The sequence below is a fragment of the Saccopteryx bilineata genome, chromosome 2 (genome assembly GCF_036850765.1).
Source record: "Saccopteryx bilineata isolate mSacBil1 chromosome 2, mSacBil1_pri_phased_curated, whole genome shotgun sequence".
NCBI lineage: Eukaryota > Metazoa > Chordata > Mammalia > Chiroptera > Emballonuridae > Saccopteryx > Saccopteryx bilineata.
Genome location: NC_089491.1, coordinates 289,262,204 through 289,275,433, shown reverse-complemented (window position 1 = coordinate 289,275,433; position 13,230 = coordinate 289,262,204). Strand labels below are relative to the sequence as shown.

General features: G+C 34.9%; 1 protein-coding gene across 1 annotated transcript in view; it reads right to left on the bottom strand.

Annotated features, from left to right (window-relative positions):
* Nucleotides 1-13,230, bottom strand: part of XPR1 (xenotropic and polytropic retrovirus receptor 1) — a 156,903-nt gene that overhangs the window by 116,740 nt on the left and 26,933 nt on the right. The window lies entirely within an intron of this gene.

The following is a 13,230-nucleotide window of genomic DNA, read 5'->3' as shown; positions in this document are numbered from 1 at the left end:
ACCTTCAACACTGTAATCCCAAAGAGCTGTCCTTGTGGTTATCATGCCTAAGAGTATTATTGAATCCCAAAAATCAACACAGTTCCATCTTTCCAGATAGAACAGAACTTTCAAGTCCAAAGTACACTAACAATCTAAGCTTTAAAGAATGAGGTATTTTATTTTTTAAAAGTACACACACACATATATTTATGTGTGTGCATGTGCATGTATGAGTGGATATATATGTATTTCTTTCCACTGACAAAGAAAGCCTAAAAATATGAATAACTCAGTAGCAATGACATTTTGAAAGAAGTGCCCAGTATATGGCTTCCAAAGAAATTAAGACCAAGATCAGTAAAAGAACCAAGACTCCTTGGCAGAGTGACTGATCCTAGGTCCCAGGCTTAGAGAAACACATAAGTCTGAAAAAATTTTGTCATCTCAGGTAAAAAAAAACTATAAAGGACCATGAGAGTCATATCAAAAGGAATGAGGAAATCACCTGAAGAGGCTCCCAGATGAAAATCTGATCTTTAATAACGATAAAGGCTACACTGGACCAAACCATACCAAGTATGTCTAAATATATTAATTCATTAAGACAATCAAAAAGTTTCAATGGTACGTGACCAGGCAGTGGTACAGTGAATAGAGTGTTGGACCAGGATGCAGAGAATCCAGGTTCGAAACCCCAAGGTCGCCAGCTTGAGCACAGCTCACCAGCTTGAGCATGGGATCATAGACATGACCCCATGGTCACTGGCTTGAGCTCAAAGATCACTGGCCTGAGCAAGGGGTCACTCGCTCTTCTGTAGCCCCCCCGGTCAAGGCACATATGAGAAAGTAATCAATGAACAACTAAGGTGCCACAACAGAGAATTGATGCTTTTCATCCCTCTCCTTTCCTGTCTGACTGTTCTTCTCACTGTCTCTGTCACACACACACACACAAAAAAAGTTTCATTGGTCATCTTTGGAAAATGTTAGGAAACCAATATTATCTTGAAAACTAGAAAAAAAAATGGGAAAGAATTAGGTAATTATTCCACCTTTCCTATACAGTCTGTATAACTAAGGATAACCAAACAGTTAATGAAGGAAGGTTTCTCTTACAGAATTCTGGCTAATAAATATGGGAGCCTTAGAATATCACTATTTTGTAAGCATTATTAAAGTCATGAATCTATGGCTAGGAAATGAGCATCAATCGCTACATAGTAACATTACAAATTATAACCTGCTATTATATATCCCTCCTAACAGAAGTACACATCAGCACCTATATAGTGTTCTTGGGGAAAAATATGTGTGTACCTAACATTTAACTAAAAATTTACAGGAACTATAGAAAACAGAGACCATGTTAAGGTACTGTACACCACAGGAGTGCAATCAGTAAAATTCAGAATCTGAAGACTGAAAGAAGTAAACAAGCCACTTTATTCTACCAAATAATTATTTTAAAAATTTAAGAAAAAATAGAAAATGTAAAAAAAATAAGAGTTTGAGGGGAAATCTATAGATGAGCTCTAACCAACAGAACTGTCTTCAATGAGTGAAATATTCTGTCCTGTTCAATGCAGTATCCCCTAACCTCATGTGGCTACTAAGCACTTGATACATAGTGTGACGAAGGATCAGAATATTTCATTTCAATTAATTTAAATAGCTACAAGTGGTTAGTGACTACCATTATGGATGGTGCCAACAATAGATCAATGGAGAAAAGACTTTTAATTAATCACAATATAACATATAATGTTATCTGGGTCCCTATTCAAAAGAATCTTTTTGTTTGAAAGTATAATAAAACAATTAGGGAAATGTGAACCCTGTCAGATATTTAATAATATTTAGAAATTACTATTAATACTTTTATGTGTGATGGGGGCACAGACCATCCTTTATAAATATTTAGATATAAAATGATATAATTTCTGAAATTTGCTTCATAATAATTGGGGGGGCATTAAACAAGATTAGTCATTGTACTGATAATGATTAATGCTGGATGATGGGTAAGTGGGATTTGCACATATTCTCTTTATTTCTGTATGTTCTGAAAATTTCCATAATAAAAACTGGGATAGGGGAAGACATGGAGGGGACACTGAACCTGTGTACAAGGAATAGGCTTGCTTTTTTGTTTCCCCCAGCAAGGATACTGGAAATATAAAATAAATTCTTAAGAGGGTTATGGTTTAGAATAATTTGCAGGTAGCACTGGTTGAACACAGATAAATTTGTGTTTTCTTATATATAACGTCTACCGGAAAGTTCTGTTCGTTTCTATCATAACAAGTTTCGATACGTAAGCACATGTTTATTTGGCGCATGTGTGCCTCTCTATTTTTATCACTCAATGTATACATGCTGACGTAGCAAATTAACTAAAACAAAGTTGATTCATGTTAGTCTTATGTGTGAAGCGATAGTGTACCCATGGCTCCTGATAAAGTTCATTTACACCACTGTAATTTTTATGAATTTCAACAAGGAAGAAATGCTACAGAAGCATGTCTGTCGCATCCACCATATTCCCTGGACTTAGCACCCTCCGACTATCACTTGTTTTTGTCCTTACAAAATTTTTTGAAGGGCAAAAATTCAAAAATGAAGAAGATATCAAACAAGCACTGGTTCAATTTTTCGCATCAAAAGATAAAACATTTTTCGAAAATGGGATATACAAATTGCCCTCACGCTGGCAAGACATCATTAATAATAATGGCAATTATATTATTTAATAAAGTTTATTGTCGGTAAGAAAAATTTGTATTTTGTTTTATTCCAAAAACGGACAGAACTTTTCAGTAGACCTTATATTATACACTCAAGCTTGACTATCTTGGCCAGTTTTTCACTTTCTGGGTATCATACCTGAATTTTTCTTTGACATCATTTGATCCTTTCAAAGTGGGTAGAGTAGAACATGAAAGCAATACCTAATTTAGACTTCTAGCTCCAGGTCACAATCTGAAGAACATTACAATGTATTTTATAAATTCAGATTCGGGGATATGGTAGGCCAAAAATGGACTCTCCCAAAAGATGTCCATATCAAATTCCTAGAACTTTTAATGTCTTATTTAGGAAAATGGGTCTTGCAATATAATTAAGGATGCTAAGATAAAACTACCCTGAATCACCTAGGTGCCCTTAAATTCCATGACAATTGTCCTTAGGTACATGGAGGAGAGCAGACTGATGGAAGAGAAAGCAAAGTGAAAAGGCAGAGATTGGAGTGAAGGGACCACAAGATAAGGAAGCCAGCAATCATTAAAGGTTGGAAGAAGCAGACTCTCCGCACAAAATTCCAGGATTGTGCCCCTGTCAGCACCTTGATTTCAGATCCTAGTCTCCTGACCTGTTGAGAGAATAAACTTCTCATATATATTTTTTTAATTTCTCATATTTTAAGCCACTAAATTGTGCTAAATTGTTACAGCAGCAACAGAAAGGCTAGTATTAGCTACTCTTTCAATTTCTGACTGCCTAATCTCTCTTCATGGTCTCAATAATTAGAAGTTATTAAAAATCTAAATTATTTCTAGAGCTTCTTTTACATTCTAAGGGCAAGAATTTGTTTCTTTCACTCAATAATGTGTACCTAGTGCTGGAAAGCTACTCTCTGATCAAAACTTTGTTTCTTCTTTCTACCTTTCTCATTGGCTTTCATTCACTAAACACCTAAAGTGGCTCTGCCTAAAGGGAACAAAAAGAACATAAAGAAGAACTTTCTTTACCTTAAACTCTGCTAACTTTAAGATTTAAAAATTGTTCCAGTTTTTTAATAGCTAGTTTAGAAACTTCTACCTGAAATGGCCAGATTCATTCATCTGGTATGTTATCTTTTCCTCTACAATGTAGAGTATATGCCAGTAACGCCCAGAGCTTTTTTGTTTCATCATGTAATGTTTTATAATTATCTCTTCTCTACTTTGTCACCTTCCCTCAAACTTACCAATAAAAAAGAGCACTGTGTGATAATCAATACAGTGCCTTTCTATGTATTGATTTTATAAACAAAGGAAAATTTTAAGCACTAAAAATACTTTAAAATATTCTACTGTGTCACAAAGAATTATAAGCCTGTGTTCAAAGCATTTCTTCATTTCTGCTAGCTTCCTACCTGTATTCTACTCAAAAGCTGATATTTATTTTTATCACATAACTTGAGTACCTATTTATATTGTCATCTTATGTTCTAGCAATTAGCATTAAATTACATTTAAGTCTCTGTGAAAGAGACTTTGATAATTTGTGTAGTAATGCTATTTACAACTCAAATATACATCTTTCTTATTATTAAACTAGTTTGAGATTAGTGTCATATTTAAAGAATACACATTTATTATTGAAGGTGACATTTGCTATCTAGAAGTTAAAATTTCCGCCATACAAATGAATATGCAATTCTTTCTCAATATAAACATGAAATAAGCACACCCTTCAGAAATAACTTCATTACATAGCTTTGAATATCAATCAGGTCATTTCAACCTTTCTAAAACAACTTAATGGAGGATATAATATACGTATCATTCTTTAAGAGATGACAATTATCTTGTAGGCTTGGCTCCTGTCTCAACTTCCACTCTTAGCCATCTGTATTTTTTCACTGCTCCCAAAACAAGGTTGCAGTAGCTACAAATGAATTCAGCACTTTAATTTCTGGGTTAAACTCTCTTCTAGTCTCTGATACACAGTCTTGCCATGTAACATTAACCCACTACAAGCAGGATTTTTAAAAATAAACAATAAATGACAAAACCAGTAGTAGTCAACCTGGTCCCTACCCCCACTAGTGGGCGTTCCAGCTTTCATGGCGGGAGGTAGCAGAACAACCAAAGTATAAATAAAAAGATAGATTTAACTACAGTATGTTGTTTTATAAAGATTTATTCTGCCAAACTTAGTGAAAATCTGACATAAAGTACTTGGTAAGTAATTATTATTATATGCTTTAACTTGCTGTAACTCTGCTTTATAAATTTTATAAAGTAAAGTTACTTCCCTACTTTATAAATCACCATTACTGTGGAACTGGTGGGCAGTTAGAAAATTTTACTACTCACAGAGATACAAAAGTGGGCGGTAGGTATAAAAAGGTTGACTACCCCTGGACTAACGAAACACCACCAATAGAAATATAGAACTCAGTAAAGAGACTCTCTAGCCACTGCTCAGCTATGGTAAATGTAGCAATTTACCAAAGAATGTGGCAAACAGCTCTTTCTATTATCAAATGGTTTTATTTCTAAGTCAGAAAAGCCATATAACAATTTTTAAAGAGATAATGATACAGGATAACAAAATGGAAAACTAGAAGGAGACACAAGATTATAAATAACATGAAATGAATGCAAGGATTTGACAGTAGTCCTATATATGCAAAAATTATTTCATGAATATAGAAATATAATTCAATCTTCCATCCTCTAGAACTAAGCAAGCTCACATCTGTTAAAACATCAAGGACCTAGGGACAGAGGTAAGGTGGAAGATGCCTAAAGTGGACTCTGTCCATTCAGGCATATAATCAGAATGAATAATTTACCAGCATACTTTCATCTTCTACACTAAGAGCTGAATTCTAAGGAGCTTAGGGAGAGCATAACACATCTGCTATCCAAGTTGACTAAACAGAGGGTATCTAAGTAAAAAATATCCAACAAAACCTGGTCATAAGATTAGGGAGTTGGTAGGGGAACTAAAGAAGACATAGCTGAAAAGCAGAGACTAGTTAAGTAGTGGTCAGTGTCTTATGTCCTTAACTGTATCTATTCATTCCATTTCAGAAAGTCAGAGAGCTGTTATTAAGCTAACTGAATCAGAGAGCTGTATTAGGCTAACATTAGTTATGTATACTCCCCATCAAAAGGAATACTTTATAACAAGAGGCAAAATATGAAAAAAAAAGCATCAGTAGGTCTTTCCATTTTAATTAAAATAATTAAAAAATATATTCCACTCAGTAGACATGAAAAAAATTCTCCATAAAATTCATACATGATTCCTCAAATCTATGCCTATTTCATTTATCTTTAAAAGGAGACATTTAAACAAAAAAATAAATAAAAAGAAAGACATACCACATATGTAAATAAATAAAAAAATAAATAAAAAGAAGATATACCACATACGTAAAACATGAAAACAAGTGGTTTAGTATCTTACAAAAAATATACACTCATCTAGTAGTTTATAAAATATAATTTCTCAGCAATCAAAGGAGATTCTATGCTTGGCACCAAGACAACACAAATGCACAAAAACACAAAATCTTTAAACTAGGACTTCATATCATCTGCTTCTCCAAAGGTTTTAAAGAAATGCTACATGTCTCCTAAGACTATACCTTACAAAATTACAGTATTAGTATTATTAAACAACAAACAATACATTTAGTCATCTACCCAGCAAGTAAAATTCTGTATCCACAGATTAAGGAGAATTAAAAATTAAAAAACAAAGAAGCAAGCTAGACTAATTTACTCTTTTTTTTTTTTCATAAACAGTACTTTGATCTCAAGGAAGATTGAGGGAAAGGATTTATTTTTATTCCTACCCAATGATGTGCTCAGTAGATATATAAGGTCTGTGGCTATTTTAGATACTAGGCATAAAAAAGTAAAAAAGGACAAAATCTCCAATCACAAAGAACTTACGTTGGTCTCAAGAGAATCAATCAATAAAAAAAACCACAAGCTGTCCCTGGCCGGCTTGCTCAGTGGATAGAGCATCAGCCTAGGGTATGGACATTCTAGGTTTTTTCCCAATCAGGGCACACAAGAGAAGTGACCATCTTCATCTCTTGCCCTCCCTCTCTTCCTTCTCTCCCTCTTTCCCTCTTGCAGTCAGTGGCTTGATTGGTTCCATCCCTGAGTATAGCTTGGTTGGTCCAAGTGTCAGCCTCAGGTGCTAAAAATAGCTTGGCTGATTCAAGCATCCTCCCCAAACAGGGGTTCTGGGTGAATCCTGGTCAGGGCACATTAAGAGTCTATCTCCTCTACTCACACTTAAAAACACACACACATGCTATCAGAAAGTGACAACTGCTATGCAAAAAAATAAACTAGAGTGATGTAATATAAAGTGACTTGCTAGCTACGTAACACTGCGTATTCAGAAAGCCTCCTGAAGGGCACATATTTCCTTAATTTTTAACTGATGATCCGATAATTCTTTAACAGAGGGCAAGTGCTATGATAAGAGTAAACTTGGCCTGATTTAGGGAAAGAAAGGCAATGTGTCTGGAGCCTAGTGAACAAGAGGAAAAATTTCAGAAGATGAAATCATGGACATAGGACCAGATTATTTGGGGCCTTGTAGGCCAGAGTAATAAGTTTTTACATTACACCCTTGATTGTAAGAAACAGTCTTATGAAACTCACCATTATGCTTTTCATAAAATTGTTGGAGATATTATTCATCATACAAACAAAATACTACTCTTCATGAAGGTCCAAAAAAAGAATTTCTCAAATCTCATGTTCGAAAAATTGATTATTTTCTGAGAAACCCTGGTATATATTTACCTGATGTGAATTATAAAATTAATCATACTCTCCTCTATCCTCTAACTCAAGAAAATTTAGAGTTCAATTTATAATTAGCATCTGGCAATTACATAAAACCTTACAGCATCTATTTTTTAAATAAACTATTTATTTTAGAATATGTTCAGATTTATAGAAAAGTTAAAAAGGTAGCCCAGAGTTTCCATATACCCCCTACTCACTTTTCCCTATCATTAAATTCTAACATTAGTACAGTGCATTTATCAATTAGTGAACAATATTGACTGACATATTATTAACAAAAGTCCATAATTTACTCAGATTCATTCATTCATTCATTCATTCATTCATTTCAGTGAGAGGAGGGAAGATAGAGCCAGACTCCTGCATGCACTCCAACTGGGATCCACATGGCAAGCCCACTAGGAGGCAATGTTTTGCCCATCTGGAGCCATTCTTGCAACTCAGCTCTTCTTAGCGCCTGAGGTGGAGGCCATGAAGCCATCCTCAGTACCCGGGACCAACTTGCTCCAATCAAGCCATTGCTGCAGGAGAGGAAGACAGAGAGAGAGAAGCAGATGCACCACTTCTGTGTGCCCTGACCAGGAATCGAACTCAAGACATCTACACGCTGGGGCTGACGCTCTACCACTGAGCAAACCGGCCAGGGCGAGATTTCCTTAATTTTTACCTGATGTTCTTTTTCTGTACCAGGTCCTTTACAGTATCTATTCTATGTATTAAATTTACTGGAGCTTTAATTCACTATTCTATCTTCATTTTCTCCTTATCTTAACCTCTATAACTATTGTTATCCAATATATTTTATCTATTCCATAAACTTTTCCTAATACTTCTGGGAACTATATGAGTAAAAAAAAATTAGTATAGAAAGATTTCTTGAAGCTTTTACCCAACAAATCAAACAGTTCATTCAGTAGTATCCAAAGTAACACTTCATAAATCTTTTAAAAGTACAGAGATACAAAGAAATGTCTAATTAAAAATGTTACTGAAAGATATCTGAATAAAAATGCAAAGTCAATATTAAAAAACTTTTTGTATGTTTCAACACTAGTTTGATCCCTGGAATTCTCCTATTGTTGTCATATACAGCATTAGTAATCCTGATTGTTCTTACTGAGCCATGAAAGGTTAGCTTGGTCTCAGAGCACACAAATCTAAAATGAGGAAGAGGCAAAATGATCTAATTCTTTGATCTGAGCTGTCAGATTCTCAGATTTTTCCATCACAAGAGTGAAAAACATTAATGCTTCTAAACAAAAGACTACATTTTAAAAACAGAATGACAAAATTAAGTTTGATGCTTTACTTGAAATTAATTCAGAGTAAAAGCTGAAAGAAATTAATATAGTTATAAATTATATAAATAGTATATAAATTTGTACATATATAAATTATATGTATCAAAACAAACTTGGGGAAGAAGAAAGTTTCAACCAAAAAAGGTGTGAATAATTTATCCAAGTAGATTAATTCTATAAAATGACTGAGACACCAAAAGGGAGAAAAAATCATGAAAGGTGAAAAGTATATCAACTTATGTTTTTCGTTGTTCTCTATCACTGAAAATTTGATATGTAAGCTTTACAAAATTTGACTATGTCAAATGGCACTAATATTAACAGTTATATTTACATATCTAAAGTAAATTGTCGCCCAGAGGGGCAGAGCATCGCCCCCTGGTGGGCATGCCAGGTGGATCCCGGTCGGGCGCATGCGGGAGTCTGTCTGACTGCCTCCCCGTTTCCAGCTTTGGAAAAATGAATGAATGAATGAATGAATGAATGAATGAATAAAGTAAATTGTCTTTCTTGCAACTATCCTAATTATTACGGTGTAACTGATTCACTTGGCAAAACCTTGAGTTTGCAGCTTAATTTTAATTTGTCCCAATACTTAAATACTAAATACCTCATTGACAATACCTCATTAACAGAAGGAATTGTGAAAACACAATCGAGGCTGAAGGTTTCTCACAACAATTTCCAAAATTCCTCAAAACATTACTCAATTACGACTGACTTTAAGGACGCTAAATATATATCTGCTGCTCCACATTAAAAAACAAAAAAACAAATTTCTAGTCACTTTATGATACCTTTAATCTACTGGCATGTATGCTGCTCTACAAGTCTTTCTGTAAAAAAGACAACAGAATAAACAGTAAAATGTTTAACGATTCCATTATTAAAAATCAATATAGCCCTGGCTGGTTGGCTCAGCGGCAGAGTGTCAGCCCAGCGTGTGGAAGTCCCAGGTTCGATTCCCTGCCAGGGCACACAAGAGAAGTGCCCATCTGCTTCTCCACCCTTCCCCCTCTCCTTCCTCTCTCTCTCTTTTCCCCCTCCTGAAGCCAAGGCTCCAATGGAGCAGAGTTGGCCCAGACACTGAGGATGTTTCCATGGCCCCCACCTCCACCTCAGGCACTAGAATGGCTCTGGCCACAACGGAGCAATGCCCCAGATGGGCAGAGCATCACCCCCTGGTGGACATGCCAGGTGGATCCCAGTCAGGCGCATGCGGAGTCTATCTGACTGCCTCCCCACTTCTAACTTCGAAAAAAATACCAAAAAATATTAATATAATGTATAACTATAACATAGAATTTTGAGTTATCTTTTCAGTCATATATTTCTAAATGTAAATGTTTATCAGAAATAAGAGATTATTTCAGAATATGAGCATTTCCTAGTTATAATCATAAGATACTTATTTCAAACAAAAACCCTTTATTTTTCATGAATCAGTGTATAAATAAATGGTTCATAAAATTCACTCTCAAAGAATGAATGAAGCAAAATAACCATGACTCTGAATGTTTGAGTAATAAAAACAACATGAAGTAAACAATCCCACATTGAATTTATTCTGTTTGGCTGGTTTACTTTTAAGTGGGGGAAAAAAGCCCACTTTACCAATGAAGAGTAAAGGCATTCTCTTGAAATGTCCTACTAAGTTAAAAGAAAGTAATAATTCACTAGTGGAAATAAAGAGTGTCAGTCAACTTCTTACCAAGAAAAACCTCCATATACTTTGCCTTTTATCTAATACTCTTTTATAAAATAAACCACTTCACTCTTCAAGAATCTATTTCAAATGACCTTTATTTCCCTCTAAGTCCACCCCATCTTAAACAAAAGCAGTATGAAATATAAGAAGCTACTAATTTACTATCATCTCAAGTAACAAATCAGCAAAGTATTTTTTAATTCTAATAATAATGTGAAGTTATAACCATTTCACATAGATAAACAATCAGTGCAGCTATTACTTAGATTTAATTCAATATAATACAATATTTTTAAATATACATCTTCTGATGTAATATAAACAAACAAAAAATATCCTGTACCCTAATAGAATAAGCATACTATCAATGAATTTAAGAAGCCCATAAACATACTGGCTAATTATTGTGTAACAAAAATTATTTTTAAGATTTATGGCAGGGGCTCTTGACTAGGGAAACTGTAAAACTACCAGTGCCTGGGATCCATCCCCAGGTCCTATTTTTATTGATCTGAGATTATCAGTATCAGTGGTTGTCAAATTAAAAAAAAACACAGGTAAACTAATTTATATGTGCCGCAGATTTGAGAACCACCAATTTATGGTATACTCTAGTTTCAAGGAAAAAAAAGAGAAAACGCTCATGGGCACCAAAGGTTTCAAAGTATAGAGAAAAGATCAGTTACAAAAAGAAGGAAAGACAATATTCAAAAAAATAATCGAGGCCTATCCAATTTTTTTTTCCATTAAAAGTATTAAAAGTTGAGGCCCTGGCCGGTTGGCTCAGCGGTAGAGCATCGGCCTAGCGTGCAGAGGACCCGGGTTCGATTCCCGGCCAGGGCACACAGGAGAAGCGCCCATTTGCTTCTCCACCCCTCCGCCGCACTTTCCTCTCTGTCTCTCTCTTCCCCTCCCGCAGCCAAGGCTCCACTGGAGCAAAGATGGCCCGGGCGCTGGGGATGGCTCTGTGGCCTCTGCCCCAGGCGCTAGAGTGGCTCTGGTCCCAACATGGCGACGCCCAGGATGGGCAGAGCATCGGCCCCCTGGTGGGCAGAGCGAGGCCCCTGGTGGGCGTGCCGGGTGGATCCCTGTCGGGCGCATGCGGGAGTCTGTCTGACTGTCTCTCCCTGTTTCCAGCTTCAGAAAAAAAAAAAAAAAAATTATTAAAAGTTGAAAGTACTATTTTGGACTTTGTTGATAAATCTGCTCTGTGCATTCTTTTTAGAAAACAGCTAAAAAACAGCGTAGATACATAAACTCAATACCAATAAAAGAATGACAAAAATGATTATCATTTCAATTGAACACCGTATAAAATATAGTAAATTAATATAGTATCACAATGCAAATGAGATACAAATTATAATTCCTTTAACATTTTTTCCTAACCTCGACACTACACAGAAAAATGTATCTGAGAGTAGAAAAAACAAACAAGTGTAGCTCTTTCCCTTATTAAAAAGCAGCACATACATCTGGATGCTCAGCCTACAAACTCCCTTCACGGCTGGGTATAAAGAAATTAACGTCTCTGGGCAGCAAGATTAAAAAAAACATTCTTAACTCTAAATAATTTTCATATTAGCACACTTTCAAAGGATTCCATTTTTCTGAAACAGCTAAAGTGTATGAAAATTACAACATGATCCAGCAGGGAGGGCTGAAGAAAGATCATAACTTTCAACATATCTCAAATTATCTTAGTTCACAACAGATGGTCAACTTAAAAAGAAAATTAAAGTGGCCCAACCTAGAGAATAAAAAATTTAAAAATCACTATTAAAGCAAGTTATATTGGGTGAGAAAGTCAGTTTAAAGTCCAGGTAATTTCATTTTTCTTACATTCTTAAGATATTTTGAAAAGGTACTCTTTAGTACACATCAAATAAGAGATTATAACCCAAAAAAGAACTAAACATCTTGATAAACCTTAAATGTCTTCAGTTAAATATTAGAGAACTAAACACACTGAATATATTTATAAACCAAAATTCAGTGACATATTATATAACTAATGTCTAAGTGCCAATATCCTGGTAAAGATTTTGAGATATTGAAGGAGGCACATTTTCAATTCAAAATAGTTAGAAGTGAAAGATGTACATTTCTATGTCACTAAAGGCAACACAATTTTAACTACAAATCTGTAGTTTTATTTAACAATTTCAGCATCTATGTCATAAAAATAAGCCTGAAAAAGATCATCATTATAATAAATTCAAAGTGTTTTGGTTTGGTATTTCATAAAGATATTAATCTCTATTAAACTAGAATATTCTTGGATATACTTTTTCACATTCTTCTCTCCTGAAAAGAAATCAGATGTGAAAACATAAAATTACCCAGCCTTGAAAGAACACTATCTCAAGAAATAGTTGTTGAATTAGCTCCTAATTATTTACTGACACAAGAACCCCTACTACTTTAACTTACAACTCCCCAAACCTATCAAAGATTACACCCACAAAGAATGAGCTGATAAGCAGAAGCTGAGGTAACAGAAAGAAGGATCAATAAAGATAATTAGAGGGATAATCATTGTCCTTAGGTAACTCATTTTATGATTACCAAACTGCACTTGCCAACATATAAATGCTTATCTCTCTCTCTCTTCTCTCCTCTCTCTCTCTCTCTCTCTCTCTCTCTCTCACACACACACACACACACACACACACACACGAACATGCTG